This window comes from Bubalus kerabau, chromosome 2 (genome assembly GCF_029407905.1).
Source record: "Bubalus kerabau isolate K-KA32 ecotype Philippines breed swamp buffalo chromosome 2, PCC_UOA_SB_1v2, whole genome shotgun sequence".
Lineage (NCBI taxonomy): Eukaryota > Metazoa > Chordata > Mammalia > Artiodactyla > Bovidae > Bubalus > Bubalus kerabau.
In genome coordinates, this window is record NC_073625.1 from 133,725,445 (window position 1) to 133,750,020 (window position 24,576).

General features: G+C 39.7%; 1 protein-coding gene and 1 non-coding gene across 3 annotated transcripts in view; both read left to right on the forward strand.

The window, feature by feature from the left end:
- PEX5L (peroxisomal biogenesis factor 5 like) overlaps nucleotides 1–24,576 on the forward strand; it is a 290,800-nt gene that overhangs the window by 233,255 nt on the left and 32,969 nt on the right. The gene's annotated exons all lie outside the window — the stretch shown is intronic.
- Nucleotides 9,302–9,373, forward strand: TRNAC-ACA (transfer RNA cysteine (anticodon ACA)). The gene has a single exon. It is a non-coding gene; the product is annotated as a tRNA-Cys (tRNA).

The following is a 24,576-nucleotide window of genomic DNA, read 5'->3' on the forward strand; positions in this document are numbered from 1 at the left end:
GCTGGATGGCATCACTGATTTGATGGACGTGAGTCTGAGTGAACTCCGGGAGTTGGTGATGGACAGGGAGGCCTGGCGTGCTGCGATTCATGGGGTCACAAAGAGTCGGACACGACTGAGCAACTGAACTGATACAATAAATTACTCTGAGAAGATGCCGCTCCTCAAATCTTGTGAATTACCTCAATGGAAGGGGTTCTCTATGAAAAATAATCCATTTTATATAAAGATATTAGAAAAGCAATTCTATCTTGTATTAAAATGGTATTTCCTTTTTAAAATATCGTGCCTAACCTTTCAAAATGTGTTCCTAATTAGGTAATAGCTCCTGAGAACAATGCAAGCATTATCGTTTGTTAAAGTCCAACAAGTCTTGCCAGACAGTCTAAAAACTGCCCATCAAGGAATGTCACTCCATCCATAACCTCCTCTGTTGGTTCTGTAGGAAAGAGTGCTCCAGTGGCAGACTTTCTCCTCGGCCTAGAGAGTCTCTGGCGTGGCATTTTACTGGTTTCTCTCCTGTGCTTTGACACTTGGAATGAGGCTGCTGCTGCCACAAAGTCCAATGCCTAGTATCCTTGGCAGAGAAAATATTTCTCCAGTTCTATCCAAATTTATCCTCACAGGCCAATAAATCAGTACACAAGGAGAATGTGTGGTAATTTTGACCATCTGGAATTTTTTTTTAAGGCACCAGTGCTTATGGCAAACTGCCCAGTCCACAGTAGCTGTAAACAGCTGGACATTAGCTCAGGGGCCTGAGCACAGTCCCCTCACCACGTAACAGCACCACTCCATGATCTAGGGCAGGGGAGCTCCTTCTTCAAAATCTTTGCTTTGCCAATTTGATTTCAAAGAAAGCAGCTTCTGCCATTTTCCTTCCCATTATCCTCATAGGATAACAAACTGGATCTAGACTCTGTCAAGCATTGTAACAATCACAGTAGTCAAAAGGAGAAGTGAGAAAAGCAAAATATCAGTGCAATACGATCAGTACAGTTATGAGTGAATTTTTAATCTGCCTTTTCCTGTCAAAATGATACTCTTTTATCCTTAAGTTGATCAGAAGCTTTGAGAGAAAAATGAAAAGGGAATAACTTTTTCCCCATGTGTGCCTGTCTCTGGGACCCTTCTAAATCCCACTGTCCTGCCCAGGCCCACTCTTTGGAGACCTGGAAGAGCCAGGAGGTAGTTGTCACCTCTAGTGTGTGTCCATGTGTCCGGCCTGAAAAGGCAATCATGGATTAACCATTCTTGCAGGAGCTGAGCAATCAGAGCAGAGAGTCACCTTTCCCATCTTGAGTCAAAAGGCAGGATTCCTGTCCCAAAGGGGAATTATCCTCCCATGAGGAGGAGGGAGAATAATAATACTTTGCTTTAAAAATAACGGTAAGACTATAGGAAGTCAGAGTGCGTTTCTGTGTGCAGCAGTGAACATGCTGTTAGTGTGGCCAAAGTCTCCTGCCTGAAGCTTGCCTGAGCCAGCACGGGTGGGATTCACATGGGGAGAGAATAAAGGAGTAGCCTTACCAGGAAAAACAAACATCCCAGGGGATAAAAACAAACAATTTAGGACTTCCCTGGTAGTCCAGTAGCTAAGACTTTGTGCTCCCAATGCAGGGGTCCTGGGTTTGATTCCTGGTTAGGGAACTAGATCCCACGTGTCACAATTAAACAGTTTGCATGCCACAACTAGAAAAAAAGATCCTACATGCTGCAGCTAAGACCCAGTGCAGCCAAATAAACTATTTAAAAAAAAAAAAAAAAAAGAACAAGGTAAAGCAAAAAAAAAAAAAAAAAGACAGACTGTTTTTTATTTTTCCCTTAAATATCCTGACAGGATGGGAGAGATGGTGATTTTCACCATTAAAGGCAGTATATTAAGTATAGCTAATTAAATTCTTTACCACCAGGAAAAATTATTACTAAGGAAACTGCTCCTAAACCAGCCCCACTGGTGGCCTTGCCCTGTAGCCAAGGAAGGATTGGAGGGAAGGAACAGTTGACATGTCCAGCCATCCTAAGGTTGCTCTAGTTGTAGTTTAAAGTGCAGCCTGGCATGAGCTCTATGTTCTGCACTCAGTGTTTTACATTCATCATGTCACGCAGGGCTCACAGCAATCCTATCCAGCAAGTGTTATTCCCATTTCAATGTGGGTAACAGACAAAGAGAGATTCAGTGAGGTACTCAAGGTCACACCACAATTCAGTGGTAGAATTGGGATTCTGACCACATCTAACTCCAAAACTCCTGCTTTTAATTGCTATTCCAAACCTAGAGAATGTTTGCATGTCTTACAGACCCTGAGTCAACCACAGAATTTAAAAATTGTTGGTCACCAGAAAATTATTCCTTTAACAAAGATTTTCTCTTATTGTGGTTAAAGGCAACAACAATAAGGAAAACCAAAAGATTGGGGGAGGAAAGTCAGGAACTACCCAGACATCCCACTGTACTAATAAATTAACTATCTCCATTTTTTCATGTTTCTTCCAGTCTTTGTCCAATCTGTATACATAATTATGCATAGTTTCAAATGACATTTTAAATAACTAGTTAGTATTGAAGTGATAAATGCATCAAATAAGCTGTCTCCTCAAAAACATATAGAAATTATTTTAATTCTTCCCTCCACATTTTGGGTTTCATTTCTGGAACTGCAGCAACAAAATCTTGAGTAATTCTGATTTCACACAGCATATGTGAGAATCAGAGAACCTGCTGGCTAATTGGAGATGAGTCTCCACTGGAAACAATCACATAAAAACAATATGTGGTAAATTCCTTTCCCTGATAGCTTCTCAGGATACATCAAATTAATCCCACCAATGAGCACTGTTTCAGATGCTCATGCTCTGGGTCTCTGTATCAGCATTTTCACAACTATGTTCTGGAAAACCCTAACACCACACACACATGCAGAGTTTCAAGGTAATTATGTTTAGGGCTCACTGCTTGTATTAACCCTCTTCAGATCAGATCAGATCAGATCAGATCAGTCGCTCAGTCATGTCTAACTCTTTGTGACCCCATGAATCGCAGCACGGCAGGCCTCCCTGTCCATCACCAACTCCCGGAGTTCACTCAGACTCACGTCCATCGAGTCAGTGATGCCATCCAGCCATCTCATCCTCTGTCGTCCCCTTCTCCTCTTGCCCTCAATCCCTCCCAGCATCAGAGTCTTTTCCAATGAGTCAACTCTTCACATGAGGTGGCCAAAGTACTGGAGTTTCAGCTTTAGCATCATTCCTTCCAAAGAAATCTCAGGGCTGATCTCCTTCAGAATGGACTGGTTGGATCTCCTTGCAGTCCAAGGGACTCTCAGGAGTCTTCTCCAACACCACAGTTCAAAAGCATCAATTCTTCGGCACTCAGCCTTCTTCACAGTCCAACTCGCACATCCATACATGACCACTGGAAAAACCATATCCTTGACTAGACGAACCTTTTTTGGCAAAGTAACGCCTCTGCTTTTGAATATGCTATCTAGGTTGGTCATAACTTTCCTTCCAAGGAGTAAGCGTCTTTTAATTTCATGACTGCAGTCACCATCTGCAGTGATTTTGGAGCCCAAAAAATAAAGTCTGACACTGTTTCCACTGTTTCCCCATCTATTTCCCTCTTAGAGAGTTTAAATGATCATTAGCATGTGAAGCGGAGAAGGCGATGGCACCCTACTCCAGTACTCTTGCCTGGAAAATCCCATGGATGGAGGAGCCTGGTGGGCTGCAGTCCATGGGGTCGCGAAGAGTCAGACACGACTGAGCAACTTCACTTTCACTTTTCACTTTCATGCACTGTAGAAGGAAATGGAAACCCACTCCAGTGTTCTTGCCTGGAGAATCCCAGGGACGGGGGAGCCTGGTGGGCTGCTGTCTATGGGGTCGCACAGAGTCGGACACAACTGAGGCAACTTAGCAGTAGCAGTATTTATCTATTAATCCCAAATTCCTAATTTATCCCTGCCCCTCTTTCCCCTTTAGAAATCATAAGTTAGTTTTCTGTGTCTCTGAGTACATTATCTGGTAAGTAAGTTCATTTGTATCTTTTTTTTTAGATTCCACATATAAGTAATATCACATGATATTTGTTTTTCTCTGACTGACTTCACTTAGTATAATAATCTCTAGGTCCTTTCGGGTTACTGCAAATGGCAATATTTCATTCTTTTTTATGGGTAATTAGTATTCCATTGCAGAGAAGGCAATGGCAACCAACTCCAGTACTCATGTCTGGAAAATCCCAGGGATGGCGGAGCCTGGTGGGCTGCCGTCTATGAGGTCGCAGAGTCAGACACAACAGAAGCGACTTAGCAGCAGCAGCAGTATTCCATTGTGTGTGTGTGTGTGTGTGAGAGAGAGAGAGAGAGAGAAAATATACCACATCTTTTTCTTCTATTCCTCTGTTGATGAACATTTAGGTTTCTTTCATGTCTTGGCTATTGTAAATAGTACTACTATGAACGTTGGGGTGCATGTATCTTTTCTAATTAGAGTTTTGTCTTTTCTGCATGTATACTCAGGAATGAGATTACTAGATCACATGGTAACTCTATTTTTGTAGTTTTTTAAGAAACCTCCATACTTTTCTCCTTAATGACTGCACCAATTTAATTTCCCACCAAGTGTGTAGGAGGGTTCCCGTTTCTCCGCACCCTCTCCAGCATTTATTATTTATAGACTTTCTGATGATGGCCTTTCTGACCAATGTGAGGTAATATCTCATTACAGATTTTTTTTTGGTTGCTTTTTTTCACATATCTCTAGTAATTAGTGATGTTGAGCATTTTTTTTCATGTGCATGTTGATCATCTGGATGTCTTCTTTGCATAAATGTCTATTTAGGGCATCTGCCCATTTTTTGATTGAATTGTTTGTTTATATATTAAGATGTATAAGCTGTTTGTATATTGTGAAGATTAAGTCCTTGTCAGTTGCATTGTTCACAAATATTTTCTCCTTGTCTGTAGGTTGTCTTTTCATTTTGTGTATGGTTTCCTTTGTAATGCAAAAGCTTATAAGTTGATTAGGTCCCATTTGTTTTTTTGCTTTTTGTTCTGTTACTTTAGAAGATGGATCTAAAAAAACTATTGCTGTGATTTATGTCAATGGTTCTGCCTATGTTTTCTTCTAGGAGTTTTATGGTATCTGGTCTTAAGTTTTGGTCTTAGTCCATTTGGACCTTATTTTTGTGTGGGGTTAGAAAATGTCCTAATTTCATTCTTTTACATGTGGCTGTCCAGTTTTCCCAGCACTACACACTATATTCTCTCCACTGTACATTCTTGACGTCTTTCTCACAGATTAATTGACCATAAATGTGTGGGTTTATTTCTGGGCTCTCTATCCTAGTTCCATGTGTCTGTTTTTGTGCTAGTAGACAGTTTTGTTTACTGTAGCTTTGTAGTATAGTCTGAAGTCAAGGAGTGTTATTTCTCCAGTTCTGTTCTTTCTCAAGATTGCTTTGGCTATTTGGGATCTTTGATTTTTCCATACAAATTTTAAATTTATTTGTTCTAATTCTGTAAAAAATGCCATTGGTAATTTGATAAAGATTGCATTGAATCTATGGATTGTGTTGAGTATTTTAACAATACCAATTTTTCCAATCCAAGTACATGGTATATCTTTCCATCTGTGTGTTGTCTTCAATTTCCTTCATCAACATCTTCTAGTTTTCTGAGTACAAGTCTATTGCCTCTTTAGGTACTTTTATTCCTAGGTATTTTAATCTTTCTGATGCAATGGTAAATGGAATTGTTTCCTTAATTCCTCTTTCTGATAGTTCATCATTAATGTATAGAAATGCAACAGATTTTTGTATGTTAATTTTGTACCTACAACTTTATCAAATTCATTGATAAGATCTCATAGTCTTCTGGTGGTGTTTTTAGGATTGTCTTTGTATAGTATCGAGGAGGGCATGGCAACCCACTCCAGTACTCTTGTCTGGAGAATTCCTTGGACAGAGGAGCCTGGCAGGCTACAGTCCATAGGGTCGCACAGAGTTGGACTCCACTGAAGCGACTAAGTAGCAGCAGCAGCCTGTATAGTATCATGTCATCTGAAAACAGTGACAGATTGACTTCTTTTGAAGTTTGAATTTCTCTTATTTCATTTTCTTCTCTGGTTGCTATGACTAGGACTTCCAAAACTATGTTGAATAATTCCTGATCTTGCATGTGGGCATGTGTGCTCAGTTGCTAAGTTGTGTCTGACTCATTGTGACCCCGTGGACTGTAGACCACCAAGCTTCACAGTCCGTGGGATTTCCAGGCAAGAATACTGTAGTGGGTTGCCATTCCCTTCTCCGGGGCATTTTCCCAACCAAGGGTTCAAACCCACATCTCCTGTGTTGCAGGCAGATTCTTTACATCTGAACCACCTGGGAAACCCTATTCCTGATCTTAGAAGAAATGATTTCAGCTTTTCACTGTAGAACATGTTGTTAACTGTGGATTTGCCATATATGGTCTTTATTTTCTTGAGGCATGTTCCCTCTATGCCTACCTTCTGGAGAGTTTATCATGAATGGGTGTTGAACTTCATCAAAAACTTTTTCTGTATCTATTGAGATGATCATATGGCTTTTATTCTTCAGTTTGTTAATGTGTATCATATTGATCAATTTGTAGATATTGAAAAATTCTTGCATCCTTGGGATAAATCCCACTTGATAATGGTGAATGATACTTTTAATGTATTGTTCAGAGTCAGTTTGCTAGTCTTTTGTTGAGGATTTTTGCATCTATATTCATCAGTGACATTAGCCTGTAATTTTCTTTTTTTGTGATATCTTTGGTTGTGATAGCTTTGTCAGGGTGATGGTGGCCCCATAGAATGAATTTAGAAGTGTTCCTTTTTCTGCAATTTTTGGGAATAGTTCCAGAAATTTCGGTGTTAAGTCTTCTCTAAATGTTTGGTAAAATTCACCTGTGAAACCATCTGGTCCAGGATTTTTGTTGTTGGGAGTTTCTTAATTACTGATTCAATTTCAGTATTTGGAGTTGGTCTGGTCATATTTTCTATTTTTTCCTGGTTCAGTCTTGAAAGATTGTGCTTTTCTGAAAATTTGTTTCTTCTGGGTTATCCATTTTATTGGCTTAGCTGCCCTAAGTAATCTATTATGATGCTTATTATTGGGCTGATGAAAAAGTTCATTGAGATTTTTCCATCTGATGTTACAGAAAACTTGAACTAACTTTTTAGCCAACTGATTATTTCTGTGACATCAGTTGTAACTTCTCCTTTTTCATTTCTGATTTTATTGATTTGGTCTCTCTTTTTTCTTGATGAATTTCACTAAAGGATGGTTAATTTTACTTTTCTTTTTGAAGAACTAGCTATTATGTTCACCCACAACTATCACAACATTGTTAATCAGCTGTACCCCAATTATGAAATAAAAAGTTTTTTTTTTTAAGGCACAAGGGAAAAAAAAGAACTAACTTTTAGTTTCATTGACTTTTTTCTGTTGTTAGTCTCTATTTCATCTATTTCTGCTCTGATCTTTGTGATTTCTTTCCTTCTCCTAACTTTGTATTTTAATTGTTCTTCTTTTCTCTAGTTCCTTTAGGTGTGGTTGTTGTTCAGTCACTAAGTCGTGTTAAACTCTTTTGCAACCCCACTATCAGACAGTAGCCCACCAAGGTCCTCTGTCCATGGGATTTTCCAGGCAAGCATACTGGAGTGGGTTGCCAGTTCCTTCTCCAATTCCTTTAGGTATAGTAGTAGATTACTTGAGATTTTTATTATTTCCTGAAGTAAGCTTGTATTGCTATAGACTTCCATTGGAACTGCTTTTACTGTGTCACATACGTTTTTGTTTTCATTTGTCCATGGAATCTCTATTCAGTCCCTGGAATTCTCTAGGCCAGAATATTGGAGTGGGTAGCCTTTCCCTTCTCCAGGGATTCCCAACCTAGGGATTGAACCCAACTCTCCTGCATTGCAGGTGGATTCTTTACCAGCTGAGCCACAAGAGAAGCCCAATAATACTGGAGTGGGTAGCCTATCCCTTCACCAGAAGATCTTCCCAATGCAGGAATTGAACCTGGGGTCTCCTGCATTGCAGGCAGAGTCTTCCCATTGGAGCTATAAGGGAAGCCCTCCTTTAGGTATAATAGTAGATTATTTTTCTTATTTCCTGAGGTAAGCTTATATTGCTATAAACTTCCATCTTGGAACTGCTTTTACTGTGTCACATAGGTTTTTGTTTTCATTAGTCTCTAGTATTTTTTATTTTCTCCTTTATTTCTTCAGGGATACATTGGTTGCTTAGTAATACATTGTTTAGCCTCCATGTATTTGTGTTTTTTGCCATTTTTTTATAGTCTCATAGTGTTGTGATTGGAAAAGAGCCTTGATATGATTTCAGTTTTCTGAAATTTACTATGGCTTGTTTTGTGGCTTGGCATATGATCTATCCTGGAGAATGTTCCATGTGCACTTGAAAAGAATGTGTATTCTGCTGTTTTTGAATGGAATGCTCTATAAATATCAGTTAAGTGTATTTGATCTAATGTATCATTAAGACCTGTGTTTCCCTATTGATTTTCTCGCTGGATGATTTGTCCATTGATGTAAAGGGGGTGTTAAAGTCTCCTACTATTATTGTGTTACTGTCAATTTCTCCTTCCATATCTATTACTATTTGCCATAAATATGGAAGTGCGCCTGTGTTGAATGCATATATGTTTACAATTGTTATATCTTGGATTGATCCCTTGATTATTATGTAATGTCCCTCTTTGACTCTTATAGCCGTCTTTATTTTAAAGTCTGTTTGTCTGATATAAATATTGCTACTCTGGCTTTCTTTTGATATCCATTTGCATGGAATACCTTTTTCCATGCTCTCACTTTCAGTCTGTCTGTCTCTGGATCTCAAGTGAGTCTTTTGTGAGCAATATATGTATATATATACACACATATATATTTTTTATTTATATGTATATATAACTTGTTTGTGTATTCAGCCATTCGGTTTTTTGGTTGGAGCATTAGTCAGTTTACTTTTAAGATAATTATTGATATTTATGTTCTTATTGCCATTTTAAAAATTATTTTGGATTATTTTACAGATTTTTCCTCTTTTGTTTTCTTTGATGCCTATCCTTAGTGTTACATTTGGATTCCTTTTTCTCTTTTGTGTGTATGTCTATTATGGTTTTTTGTTTTCAGTTACCATGAGGTGGTTGAATAGTCGTATATATATATACACACACACACACGACCGTATTGTTGCTGATCTCTTAATTTCAAATGCATTTTTAAAACCTGCATTTGTATTCCCAGGGCTTCCCTAGTGGCTCAGAGGTTAAAGCGTCTGCCTACAATGCAGGAGACCCAGGTTCGATCCCTGGGTTGGGAAGATCCCCTGGAGAAGGAAATGGCAACCCACTCCAGTACTCTTGCCTGGAGAATCCCATGGAGAGAGGAGCCTGGTAGGCTACAGTCCATGGGGTCGCAAAGAGTTGGACACGACTGAGCAACTTCACTTTTGGAGAAGGCAATGGCACCCCACTCCAGTACTCTTACCTGGAAAATCCCATGAGCGGAGGAGCCTGGTAGGCTGCAGTCCATGGGGTCGCTAGGAGATGGACACGATTGAGTGACTTTACTTTCACTTTTCACTTTCATGCATTGGAGAAGGAAATGGCAGCCCACTCCAGTGTTCTTGCCTGAAGAATCCCAGGGATGGGGGAGCCTGGTGGGCTGCCATCTCTGGGGTTGCACAGAGTCAGACATGACTGAAGCGACTTAGCAGTAGCAGCATTTGTATTCTCCTCCCCTCATGATTACTGTTTCTGATACTGATTTTGCATCTAATTGTTTTGTGTATCCCTTAACTGCTTATTCTGGATATAGATGATTTTAATACTTTTGTCTTTTAACCTCCCTGCTAGCTTTATGTGTGGGTGATTTTCTTCCTTTTATTGTGTGTTTGCCTTTTTCCAGTGAAATTTTTCATTTCATAGTTTTCTTGTTTCTAGTTGAGAATTTTTCTTTTTCATGTAGAGAAGTTCTTTTAACGTTTGTTGTAAAACTGGTTTGGTGGCGCTGAATTCATTTAGCTTTTGCTTGTCTATAAAGCTTTTGATTTTTCTGTAAAATCTGAATGAGAGAAATGTCTATTTAGTTCTTTGGCCCATTTTTTGATTGGGTCATTTATTTTTCTGGAGTTGAGCTGTAGGAGTTGCTTGTATATTCTCGAGATTAGTTGTTTGTCAGTTGCTTCATTTGCTATTATTTTCTCCCATGCTGAAGGCTGTCTTTTCACCTTGCTAATAGTTTCCTTTGATGTGCAGAAGCTTTTAAGGTTAATTAGGTCCCATTTGTTTATTTTTGCTTTTATTTCCAATATTCTGGGAGGTGGGTCATAGAGGATCCTGCTGTGATGTATGTCAGAGAGTGTTTTGCCTATGTTCTCCTCTAGGAGTTTTATAGTTTCTGGTCTTACATTTAGATCTTTAATCCAAAGAAGACATACAGATGGCTAACAAACACATGAAAAGATGCTCAACATCACTCATTATCAGAGAAATGCAAATCAAAATCACTATGAGGTACCATTTCACACCAGTCAGAATGGCTGCGATCCAAAAGTCTACAAGCAATAAATTCTGGAGAGGGTGTGGAGAAAAGGGAACCCTCTTACACTGTTGGTGGGAATGCAAACTAGTACAGCCACTATGGAGAACAGTGTGGAGATTCCTTAAAAAGCTGGAAATAGACCTGCCTTATGATCCAGCAATCCCACTGCTGGGCATACACACTGAGGAAACCAGAAGGGAAAGAGACACGAGTACCCCAGTGTTCATCGCAGCACTGTTTATAATAGCCAGGACATGGAAGCAACCTAGATGTCCATCAGCAGATGAATGGATAAGAAAGCTGTGGTACATATACACAATGGAGTATTAGCCATTAAAAAGAATACATTTGAATCAGTTCTAATGAGGTGGATGAAACTGGAGCCTATTATACAGAGTGAAGTAAGCCAGAAAGAAAAACACCAATACAGTATACTAACACATATATATGGAATTTAGAAAGATGGTAACAATAACCCTGTGTACGAGACAGCAAAAGAGACACTGATGTATAGAACAGTCTTATGGGCTCTGTGGGAGAGGGAGAGGGTGGGAAGATTTGGGAGAATGGCATTGAAACATGTAAAATATCATGTATGAAATGAGTTGCCAGTCCAGGTTCGATGCACGATACTGGATGCTTGGGGCTGGTGCACTGGGACAACCCAGAGGGATGGAATGGGGAGGGAGGAGGGAGGAGGGTTCAGGATGGGGAACACATGTATACCTGTGGCGGATTCATTTTGATATTTGGCAAAACTAATACAGTTATGTAAAGTTTAAAAATAAAATTAAATTAAAAAAAAAATCTGAATGAGAGCCTTGCTGGGTAGAATATTCTTGGTTGTAGGTATTACCCTTTCATCTCTTTAAATATATCATGCCACTCCTTTCTGGCCTGCAGAGTTTCTGCTGAAAAATCAGCTGGTAGCCTGATGGGACTTTCCTTGTGTGTTATTTGTAGCTTTTCTCTTGCTGCATTTAATATTCTTCCCTTATCTTTAATTATTGTAATTTTGATTACAGTGTGTCTTGGTGTGTTCTCTCTGGGTTTATCCTCTATGGGACTCTGAGTTTCCTGGACTTAGAAGGCTGTTTCCTTTCCCAAGTTAGGGAAGTTTTCAGCCATTATGTCCTAGGTCCTGGTGCACATGAGATTTTGTGTGAGCCCTTCAAGAGTGAAGTCTCTTTTTCCTCCAGTCCTGTGGGGCTCCTGCAGTTAAGCCCCACTGGCTTCATAGCCTCATGCTTTGGGGGCTTGTCTTCCTGGTGCTGGACTCCCAGGCTAGAGGCCTGACATGGGGCTCAAACTCTCATTCCTGAGGGAAAACCGCTGCAAAATAATTTTTCTGCAGTTTGTGGTTCACCCACCTGGGGCATATGGGATTTGACTGTATTGAGAGTATACCCCTCCTACCTATCTTGTTGTAGTCCTTCTTTATGTCTTTAGTTGTAAATCTTTCCTAGTAGGTTCTATTTTGTCAATAGTTGTCCTGCAGATAATTACGATTTTTATATGCTTGGGGGAGGAGGTGAGCTCAGGGTCTTTCTATTCTGCTATCTGGACCACTTTCCTGAAATCCAAGTTTTGATGTGAAATTTCACATCTAGGATGAGGGGGGAGTAAATATGACTCTTGGCTAGGCCTGGCCTATAGGCGACCCATTTGCAACCTCTGATTTAACCTAAAGTTTCTCAAGCTCATTTTACCACAGAACTCTTTGATCCTAAAACACTTTTTGAGACAATGCTACCACACATTAGCCTGCACAACCCTTCAGGGAAGCACAGTCCTAAGGTCCCTTGTCTACACCAAGTCCTCCTTCCTGCTCCAGTCCTCTGACCTAAAGTATCCAGTTACTCTGGCTGTCTGATACATTTCTCCCGCACTGTGACTTTTGTTATTCAGTCACTCAGTCATGTCCGAATCTTTGCAACCCCATGGACTGCAACATGCCAGGCTGCCCTGTCCTTTACCACTTCCTGGAGCTTGCTGAAACTCATGTCCATTGAGTCTGTGATGCCCTCCAACCATCACTTCCTCTGTCATCCCCTTCTGCTCCTGCCTTCAGTCTTTTCCAGTATCAGGGTCATTTCTAATGAGTCAGCTCTTCACATAGGAGCAAAAGTATTGGAGCTTCAGCTTCAGCATCAGTCCTTCCAAAGAATATTCATTGTCCTTCCAGTGAAAATCAAATTATCAGTATCTGTTGTATTATAGAAAAAGCAAGAGAATTCCAGAAAAGCATGTACAAATACACCTTCCAATAAAAATACAATGATTCCCTTTAGGATTGACTGGTTTGATCTCCTTGTAGTCCAAGGGACTCTCAAGAGTATTCTCCAACACCACAGTCCAAAAGCATCAACGCTTCGGTGTTCAGCCTTCTTTATGGTCCAACTCTCATATCCATACGTGACTACTGGAAAAACCGTAGCTTTGACTAGACTGTCTTTTGTCAGCAAAGTAATGTCTCTGCTTTTTAATATGCTATCTAGGTTTGTCACAGAGTTTCTTCCAAGGAGCAATTATCTTTTAATTTCATGGCTGCAGTTACCATCTGCAGTGATTTTGGAGCCCAAGAAAATAATGTCTTTCACTGTTTCCATTGTTTCCCCATCTATTTGCCATGAAGTTATGGGACCAGATGCCATGATTTTCATTTTTTTGAATGTTGAGTTTTAAGCCAGCTTTTTCACTCTCCTCTTTCACCTTCATCAAGAAGCTCTTTAGTTCCTATTCACTTTCTGCTACAAGGGTGGTGTCATCTGCCTATCTACGGTTATTAATAATTATCCTGGCAATCTTGATTCCAGCTTGTGCTTCATCCAGCCTGGCATTTCTCATGATGTATTCTGCATACAAGTTAAATAAACAGTGACAATATACACCCTTGATGTACTCCTTTCCCAATTTTGAACCATTGCATTGTTCCATGTCCAGTGCTAACTAGTGCTTCTTGGCCTGCAAACCAGTTTCTCAGGTGGCAGGTAAGGTGATCTGGTATTACCATCTCTTTAAGAATTTTCCACAGTTTGTTGTGATCTACAAGTCAAAGGCTTTTGCATAGTAAATGAAGCAAAGTAGATATTTTTATGGAATTATCTTGCTTTTTCTGTGATCCAACAGATATTTGCAATTTGATCTCTGGTTCCTCTGCCTTTTCTAAATCCAGCTTGAACATCTGGAAGTTCTTGGCTCACGAACTGTTGAAGCCTGGCTTGGAGAATTTTGAGTGTTACTTTGCTACTGTGTGAGATGAGTGCAGTTGTGGGGTAATTTGAGCATTCTTTAGCATTGCCTTTCTTTGGGATTGGAACGCAAACTGACCTCTTCCGGTCCTGTGGCCACTGCTGAGTTTTTCAAATTTGCTGGCATGTTGAGTGGAGCTCTTTCACAGCATCATCTTTTAGGATTTGAAATAACTCAGCTGGAATTCCATCACCTCTACTAGCTTTGTTCATAGTGATGCTTCCTAAGGCCCACTTGACCTCACACTCCAAGATGTCTGGCTCTAGGTGAGTGATCATACCATCGTGATTATCTGGGTCATTAAGATCTTTTTTCTATAGTTCTTCTGTGTTCTTGCCACCTCTTCTTAATATCTTCTGCTTCTGTTAGTCCATACCGTTTCTGCCCTTTATTGTGCCCATCTTTGCATGAAATGTTCCCTTGGTATCTAGTTCTCTTGAAGATATCTAGTCTTTCCCATGCTATTGTTTTCTTCTATTTCTTTGCATTGTTCACTTAAGAAGTCTTTCTTATCTCTCTTTGCTATTCCTTATAACTCTGCATTCTGTTGAGTATGTCTTTCCTTTTCTCCTTTGCCTTTCACTTCTCTTTTTTTCCCAGCTATGTAAGGCCTCCTCAGACAACCATTTTGCCTTCTTGCATTTCTTTTTCTTGCGGATGTTTTTGATCACCTCCTCCTGTGCAATGTTACAAACTTCTGACAATAGTTCTTCAGGCACTCTATCAGATCTAATCCCTTGACTCTATTTATCACTTCCACTGTATAATCATAAGGGATTTGATTTAGGTCATACCTAATGGCCTACTGGTTTTCCCTACTTTCTTCAATTTAAGTCTAAATTTGGCAATAAGGAGTTCATAATCTGAGCCACAGTCAGCTCCTGTTCTTTTTGCTGACTGTATAGAGCTTCTCCATCTTCAGCTGCAAAGAATATAATCAATCTGATTTTGGTATTGACGATCCGATGATGTCCATGTGTAGAGTCGTTTTGTGTTGTTGGAAGAGGATGTTTTCTTTGACCAGCACATTCCCGTGGCAAAACTCTGTTAACCTTTGCCCTGCTTCGTTTTGTACTCCAAGGCCAAATTTGCCTGTTACTCCAGGTGTTTCTTGACTTCCTACTTTTGCATTCCAGTTCCCTATAATGAAAAGGACATCTTTTTTGGGGTGTTAGTTCTAGAAGGTCTTGTAGGTCTTCATAGAACTGTTCAACTTCAGCTTCTTTGGCATTAGTGATTGGGGCATAGACTTGAATTACTGTGATATTGTATGGTTTGTCTTGGAAACAAACAGAGATCATTCTGTCATTTTTGAGAGTGCACCCAAGTCAGTCAGTCAGTTCAGTTCAGTTGCTCAGTTGTGTCTGACTCTTTGCAGCCCCATGGACTGCAGCACACCAGGCCTCCCTGTCCATTGCCGACTCCCGGAGTTTACTCAAACTCATATCCATTGAGTCAATAATGCCATCCAATTATCTCGTCCTCTGTCATGTCCTTCTCCTCCCACCTTCAATCTTTCCCAGCATCAGGGTCTTTTCCAATGAGTCAGTTATTCGCATCATGTGGCCAGAGTGTTGGAGTTTCAGCTTCAGCATCAGTCCTTCCAATGAATATTCAGGACTAATTTCATCCTCAGGACTAATTTCCTTCAGGATGGACTGGTTGGATCTCCTTGCAGTCCAAGGGACTCTCAAGAGTCTTTTCCAACACCACAGTTCAAAAGCATCAATTCTTTAGCACTCAGATTTCTTTATAGTCCAACTCACATCCATACAGGACTACTGGAAAAAACCATAGCTTTCACTAGATGGACCTTTGTTGGCAAAATAATGGCTCTGCTTTTTAATATGCTGTCTAGGTTGGTCATAACTTTTCTTCCAAGGAGCAAGTGTCTTTTAATTTCATGGCTGCAGTCACCATCTGCACCCAAGTACTACATTTCATGCTCTTTTGTTGACTGTGAGGGCTACTCCATTTCTTCTAGGGAATTCTTGCCCACAGTAATAGATGGAAAACCACTTCAGCATTCTTGCCTTGAGAACCCCATGAACAGTATGAAAAGGCAAAGAGATAGGACACTGAAAGGTAAACTCCCCAGGTCAGTAGGTGCCCAACATACAATGGAAGAAGAGAATAGAGAAGAGCAGAGAAATAGCTCCAGAAGCAATGAAGAGGCTGAGAAAAAGTGAAAACAACACCCAGTTGTGGATGTGTCTGGTGGTGAGAGTAAAGTCCGATGCTGTAAAGAATACTGACTAGGAACCTGGATTGTTAGGTCCATGAATCAAGGTAATTTGGAAGTGGTCAAACAGGAGATGGTAAGAGTGAAAATCGACATTTTAGGAATCACTGAACTAAAATGGACTGGAATGGGTGAATTTAATATAATTCAGATGTGACTTAAAACAACAATATTAATATTACTCAAAAATCTGTATTTGGGTAGAACTCAGAGAGGATGGCTCATCTTTGTTCCACTACATGTCTTGAAGGCTGGTGGCAATGGCAAGGGGTTGGAATCATCTGAAAGCATTCCCACTCACATGTCAGAAGGCTTATACTATTAGCCACCCAAGATCTTAGTGTGGTAGATGGCTAAGATACCTATAGGTGGCCTTTTAGGCCTGGGCTTCCAACATGGCAGCTAGATTCCAAGGGTGAGAGACTGCAAAGAGAGGGAGGCAGGCAGAAGCTGTATGACCTATTAGGATCTAGCCTTGAAAGGCACACCAGTTCACTTCCATTGTATTCTGTTTGTCAAGGCAAGTGTTCAAAGACAGAGCAATAGACTCCACCACTTAATGGAGTGTAGGAGAAACCAGATATACCACTGGGGCCATTTTTAGAAGATGCAATCTGCCCTAAAAAGAAAGAATAAAGTACTTCGAATTCTGGATCTTTTATTTACCAATAATAATGTGATTTTGAGCAAGTAATTTGTTTGTTTTTACAGCATTTGTTCACCTTCTCTTGAATTAGTTACCGCTATTTTTATTTTATCATTGGGCAGTGAGCTTGAGAATAACATCCACATCTAGGTGTTTTGTTTAGTATCACTATGATGCAAGCACAAACATATAGTTTTGGTTTAGCGAATATGTCTCACACCTTACTTTATAAAGCTAGGAGGGAATTTCCCAGTAACTTTCCCCACTTGTAGACATGGCTAAAGGAGAAGAAATCCCTTTGGAATTGAGTCTCATTGCTTGCAATTCACTGTTGTTCTGTGCCTGCCTCAGCCTATCAAATTACCAGTGTTGCCATTGGACTGGCCCTTGGAGTTCTTACTGTGGTTGCAAGATGTTCTCAACAATAACCGTCAGGAAACTTTTCAAGAAAAATAAAGGTTTATTACTTACAGGTTCTAGAAATTACATGTCTTTCCTAGGGTACACAGCTGAGTCACCAGTAGAAAGTACATAAGCATGGGCCTGGGGTTCTCCTTTTATTGGGGCTGACAGTGGGGGTCTAAGGTTTTGAGGGCTCCCTCTTTATTGGCGAATTTAAAATGTAAGAGTGGGATTTAAAGCTCAGGAAGAGAGGAAAAACAATCCTCCCAAATGGTCAGTTGTCAAAATCAACCAAGAACTCTAAAACAAAGGATTCTGGGAGGTATGAGAGGAGGGGTGGACATGGACAGCTTGGCTCTTTATCTAGTCTTGTAGCCAGCAATGTGTTTGCTTGAGATAGCCAACGTTAAAGAGGGTGCCATCTTTGAAGTGGGTGCCTCTTCGAAGTGGATACCTTGGCAATCAAAGCTTAAGGCAGGCACTTGCTTTACAGGAAGAAAAGCTAACAGTCAGGGCTTGCACTGTAACTATCCACCTGCCCCTTCGTGCATCACATGACTTGTCACATGGAACATGAAACAGGACTCAAACCCCATGCCCCTCTGCATCTCCCAAAGCCTGCGGTAGAGCAGCCCTGTGGTTGCCTGCTGTTAGCGGCCCAAAGAGCAGCCAGGAGCCTCTGAGTAACTGGGCTCACAAAACCTTACTCCCAAAGCAGCAACAAACCCTGGGCTTACTCTCCAAATCTCATTTCAGAGCACCTTAAGAGCAGTTCTTTGTTATGAATGCAAATACCACTGGAGCTACAAACACAGATATGATCATGTGAAATTCTGGTTCTGCAAGGGCGTTCATTTGCAAATGAATAAGCTAAAAGCCCTTTCAGAAATGACCCCTGCCCATTTGGACAACAGGCTTTGTTCATTGTGTTTAATGCTCCATTCCTCTTTGCCACTTGCCAGGTGAAAAAGAATAGAAACCAAAGAACGGGAAACTCTTTAGTTTCTGTTAGAAATGGCTCTTGGTTGCCTCTGACACCCTGTTCAAGCCTTTTATTCCATTATTTCCAGACTCCTATATCTGTTCTTCTTCCCATCAGTTTCAATTTTTCATCCCCATGTTTCTGCAGCTAACAGGCTGGCATGTAGTTTGGTGAGAGCCTCAGGCTGTCTGCCCAGGTGTCTGTCAACACTGGCAGTGATGGTCGACTCCATTATACAGGGAAGCATGTCTAACCAGAGGCAACTGGAAAATCTGTTGAATGCTAGTACAAATATTTTTGTTTTCCAGCACTTCTGAACCACACAGTTTACAATTTGTTGGATAGCATCCTCTTTATCCTGGGAAATATTTGTTTTCATTTACAAATGTAAAATAACATTAATTGCCAATTCCATAGTATTTATATGTTACAAATTCTAAGCACTTTACATACATTGCTTCACTTAATTCACACAATCTCTCTAAGAGACCGTTTACATTTTATAGACCAGGAAACTGAATTAAAGAGGTGAGATAGGTTGCCTCCCTCTACCTGATGCCAAAGCATGTCTGTTTTCTTTCCCTATCCTGTTTAGCTTGAGAAAGGTGCATACATGGCAGATCCATTTCTTATCTCATAGAGATTTTATTAATTTTGTACATTTCTGTTTGACTCCAGAAGTCAATTCATTAATAACACTGCAAGCAAAGACTTGCAAGAGACCATAGGATTTGTAAGAGACCATAGGGTTCATTAGGTCAAACTGACCTGTGAATCATGTGTAGAGCACCCCTCACATTGGTCATTGTGTCTGAAAATTTCCAATGCTAGGGAACCCATCCCTCTGAAGAAGAAGCAGCACATTTTCAAGCAACTTCATGTTGTGTTTGATAAAAATCTTTCCCCTTGGAACTGCCATTCATTCACCCTAATTCTGCTATCTGCAAAAACAAGATTCTGTGCTCAGCATCCCCTGAGCCTTGCTTTACCAGGTGAATTGCTTCATAAACAGGCTCACTCCCACTCAAACACTCTTTCTTGAAGAGACTCCACTTTATCAAGGACCCTCACACTATGTGGGACACCAAAGGCTGTTCCCAGAGCTCAAACTAACTTTGACCAGTCAAAATTCTATCCTATCTCTTGGACCTGAGATTATCATACTAAGTGAAGTACATCAGAAAAAGACATATATCACATGATATCACTTATATGTGGAATCTAAAAAATTATGAAAATGATCTTATATATAAAACAGAAACAGACTCAGACATAGAAAACAAACTGATAGTTACCAAAGGGGGAAAAGAGCAGGAGGGATAAATTGGGAATTTGGGATTAACATGTACACACTACTGTATGTAAAATAATCAACAAGGACCTACTGTATAGCACAGGGAACTCTACTCAATATTTTGTAATAACTTACAAGGGAAAAGGATCTGAAAAAATAGGTATGTATGTATGTATTACTCAATCATTTTGCTGTGCACCTGAAATTAACACAATATTGTAATTCAACTGTACTTGAAATTTTTTTTAATTTATTTTTTAAAAATTCTATGTTTGATCAGGGTGCTGCACATCTTTTTTAATTATTTATTTTTAATTGAAGGATAATTGCTTTACAATATTGGGTTTGATTTCTGCCATACATCAACATGAATTCGCTAAAGATGTACATATGTCCCCTCCCTCTTGAACCTACCTCCCACCTCCCAACTTTCCCACCCTTTCTAGGTTGTTACAAAGCCCCAGTTTGTGTTCTCTAAGTCATACAGCAAATTACCATTTGCTATCTGTAAATGGCAACCCACTCCAGTACTCTTGCCTGGAGAATCCCATGGAGGGAAGAGCCTAGTAGGCTACAGTCCACGGGGTCGCAAAGAGTCGGACACAACTGAGCTACTTCACTTACACATGGTAGTATATGTGCTTCCATGGTACTTTCTCCATTCATCTCACCCTCTCCTTCCTCCTCCTGCCCTTATCCATAAGTCTCTTCTCTAAGTCTGCATCTCCATTGCTGCCCTGCAAATAGCCTCATCAGTACTATCTTTCTAGATTCCATATATATGCATTAATATACAATATTTCTCTTTCTGATTAATTTTACTCTGTATAATAGGCTCTGGGTTCATCCACTTCATTAGAACTGACTCAAAGGCATTCCTTCTTATGGCTTAGTAGTATTCCATTATGTAAATGTACCACAGCTTCTTTATCCATTCATCCGTCAGTGGACATCTAGGATGCTTCTATGTCCTAGCTATTGTAAACAGTGTTGCAACATTGGGGTACATGTGTCTTTTTCAGTTTTGGTTTCCTCAGGGTATATGCCTGCAAGTGGTACTGCTGGATTGTTTAGTTCAGTCCCTCAGTCGTGTCTGAAACTTTGCAACCCCATGAACCACAGCACGCCAGGCCTCCCTGTCCATAACCAACTCCCAGAGTGCACATGACCCATGTCCATCGGGTCGGTGATGCCATCCAACCATCTCATCCTCTCACCCCTTCTCCTCCTGCCCTCAATCTTTCCCAAAAGATTTTTTTCCCACTTTTTGATTGAGTTGTTTGTTTTTCTGGTATTGAGTTGTATGAGTTGCTTATATATTTTGGAAATTAATCCTTTGCCAGTGGTTTTATCAGAGAAGGCAATGGCACCCCACTCCAGTACTCTTGCCTGGAAAATCCCATGGATGGAGGAGCCTTGAAGGCTGCAGTCCATGGGGTCGCTGAGGGTCGGATGCAACTGAGCAACTTCACTTTCACTTTCATGCATTGGAGAAGGAAATGGCACCCCACTCCAGTGTTCTTGCCTGGAGAATCCCAGGGACGGGGGAGCCTGGTGGGCTGCCGTCTCTGGGGTCGCACAGAGTCGGACACGACTGAAGCGACAGCAGCAGCAGCAGCAGTGGTTTTATTTGCTATTATTTTGTCCCATTCTGAGGGCTGTCTTTTCACCTTGTTTATAGTTTCCTTTGCTGTGCTAAAGCTTTTAAGTTTAAGTAGGTCCCACTTGTTTATTTTTATTTCCATTATTCTAGGAGGTGGGTCATAGAGGATCTTGTTATGATTTATGTCATACTGTGTTCTGCCTACATTTTCTTCTGAGAGTTTTATGTTTCTGATCTTACATTTAGGTCTTTAAGCCATTTTGAGTTTATCTTTGTGTATGGTATTAGGAAGTGTTCTAATTTCATTCTTTTACACGTAGTTTTCCAGTTCTCCCAGGGCCATTTATTGAAGACTGTCTTTTTCCCATTGTATATTCTTACCTCCTTTTTCAAAGATAACTTGCCCATAGAATCATGGGTTTATCTCTAGGCTTTCTATTTTGTTCCACTGGTCTATATTTCTGCTTTTGTGCCAGTATCATACTGTCTTGATGATTGCAGCTTTGTAGTATAGTCCAAAATCAGGTAAGTTGATTCCTCCAGCTCCATTCTTCTTTATCAAGATTGCTTTGGCTATTCAAGGTCTTTTGTGTTCCCAAAATTGTGAAATTTTTTGTTCTAGTTCTGTGAAAAATGTCATTGGTAACTTGATAAGGATTGCATTGAAACTGTAGATTGCATTTGATAGTATAATGATTTTCACAATGTTAATTCTTCCAACCCAGGAGCATGGACATCTCTCCATTTGTTTATGTCATCTTTGATTTCTTTCATCAGTTTCTTATAGTTTCTGTATACAGCTCTTTTGTCTCCTTAGGTAGATTTATTCATAGGCATTTTATTCTTTTTGTTGCAATGGTAAATGGGACTGATTGCTTAATTTCTCTTTCTGATTTTTCATTGTTAGTATATAGGAATGCAAGTGATTTCTGTGTACTGATTTTGTATCCTGTGACTACTAAATTCCCTGATTAGTTCTTGTAGTTTTCTGATGGTATCTTTAGGGTTTTCTATGTACAGTATCATGTTACCTGCAAATAGAGTTTTACTTCTTCCTTTCCAATCTGGATTCCTTTTCTTTCTTTTTGTTCTCTGATTTCCATAGCTAGGACTTCCAAAACTATGTTGAATAATAGTGGCAAGAGTGGGCACCTTGACTTGTTCCTGATCTTAGAGGGAATGCTTTCAGTTTCTCACCTTTGAGAATATAGTTTGCTGTGGGTTTGTTGTCTATGGCCTTTATTATGTTAAGGTAGGTTCCCTCTATGCCCATTTTTTAAAGAGTTTTTATCATAAATGGGTGCTGAATTTTATCAAAAGCTTTCTTTCTATCTATTGAGATTATCAGATGGTTTTATCTTTCAATTTGCTAATATGGTGTATCACATTGATTGATTTGTATGTATTGAAGAATCCTTGCATCCCTGGAATAAACTCAACTTGATCATAGTGTGTGAGCTTTTTAGTGGGATGTTGAATTCTGTTTGCTGGAATTTTGTTGAGGATTTTTGCATCTATTTTCATAAGTGATATTGGCCTATAATTTTCTTTTTTTGTGATACCTTTATTTGGTTTTGGTATCAGGGTGATGGTGGCCTCATAAAGTGAGTTTGGAAGTGTTCCTTCCTCTGCAATTTTTTGGAAGAGTTTCAGAAGGATAGGCGTTTGTTCTTCTCTAAATGTTTGCTAGAATTCACCTGTGCTGCACTCTTTAATTGCAGCCTCAGGCTGAATATGTTCTTTGGGCAGCCATATGGAATCTTCAACTAATATTACCTGTAAGTCAACAAGTGATGTGAGTGGGGACATTTCAGCAACTCTTCACCAGCCTGGGCTATGAGATCCAGGACAATGAGGTCCCTAGCTCATCTGTACACAGTTTCACTTCAATGAAAATTTATCTTGGCAAATACTTTATCCAAACTTGCATAGTGATTTTCTTTCTCTTCCATACAAGGGATACTTTCTTTTCTTTTGTATATGCAGAATGAGATGTTTGATTGATGGTTCTTTTAAGTTTTGATCCAGTGACAGTTAATCAATTTCTAAAGAGGCAAAAAAAGAGTCAGACTCTTAACAGGCAGAATTGACACATAATCTCACCTCAATCAATTCCTTCATGACACAACCCCAGGATCTTTCTAATCGACAATTATGTTTGACTGCAAAGTGGAAAGTTACTCTATTTCAACTCGAGAATGACCAAAATAGACTGGTGAATGGGAGCTGATAATATGCTGCTATCTCTTAAAATTCTCTGGTTCTAAGTTAAATTGCTTATTTCCTTATTCTTTATATTTTAATTACTATTTAATTTTATCATAGTTCTTAGGAATTTTTGTTTGCTAGTTTTACAATAAAAAAGTGAAAAGAAAATGTCAAGTATACTTTTAGAGAAATATTTTAAAGTACAATTTTTGGAGATCAGTGAACAGACTAGAAGCCCCCTTCCAAAAAATAATAATAATAATGATTCTGGACTAAGATCTCCCTCCCCTCCTTATTCTTCTGAATCAGTCTGTACAGACAAAGAAACCTGAGTTATTTTAGAATGAACCCAGTCTTCTCACTTTACAAATGACAAAAGATAATGTACAGATAAGTGTAAATGACTTCTCAAGTTCACAACAATAATGGCAGCTTCTAGCACACAGCGCTCTTTTTCCAAACCACTGATCCAGAATATTCTTATTGGAATTCAGTGAGGTAAGAGATTGCTCTAGTGTAGGGTTTTGGGGGAAAACATCACAGAGGAATCGAAACTGAAAAGATGGAAGTTTGGGGGTTTGTTTGTTTACACCAGAACATCATTATTCATTCATCTCTTTGGACACAAATTGTTTCCATATCTTAACTATTATAAATAGTGCTGCAATGAACACGGGGGTACACATATCTTTTCAAGTTAGTGTTTTCATTTCCCTTAGATAAATACCCAGATGTGAAATTTCTGAATTATAGAATAGTTCTGGGCTTCCCTGGTAGCTCATCTAGTAAAGAATCTACCTGCAATGCAGAAGACCCTGGTTCGATTCCTGAGTCAGGAAGATCCCCTGGAGGAGGCCATGGCAACCCACTTCAGTATTCTTGCCTGGAGAATCCCCATGGACAGAGGAGCCTGGGAGGCTACAGTCCATGGGGTCACAAAGAGTCGGACGTGACTAAGCACAGCACAGAATGGTTCTATTTTTAATTTTTTTAAGGAAATTTCATACAGTTTTATAGTGGATGCATCGATTTACATTTCCAATAGTTTCCTCTTCCCCACATCCTCACCAGCACTTGTTATTTCTTGCCTTTTGATAATAGCCATTCCGACAAGTGTGTTTTTGATTTTTCATTTCACTGAATAAGTGATGCTGAGCACCTTTCCACATTAGCCCTCTGTATGTATTCTCTGAAAAAAATATCTGTTCAGATTCTCTGCCTGTTTTTTAATTGATTATTTGGTTTTTGCTATTGAGTTGAGTTAATTTTTTATACAAATTTTTTTAATTGGAGGATAATTGCTTTACAGTGCTGTGTTGCTTTCTGCCATACAACAATGTGAATCAGCCTT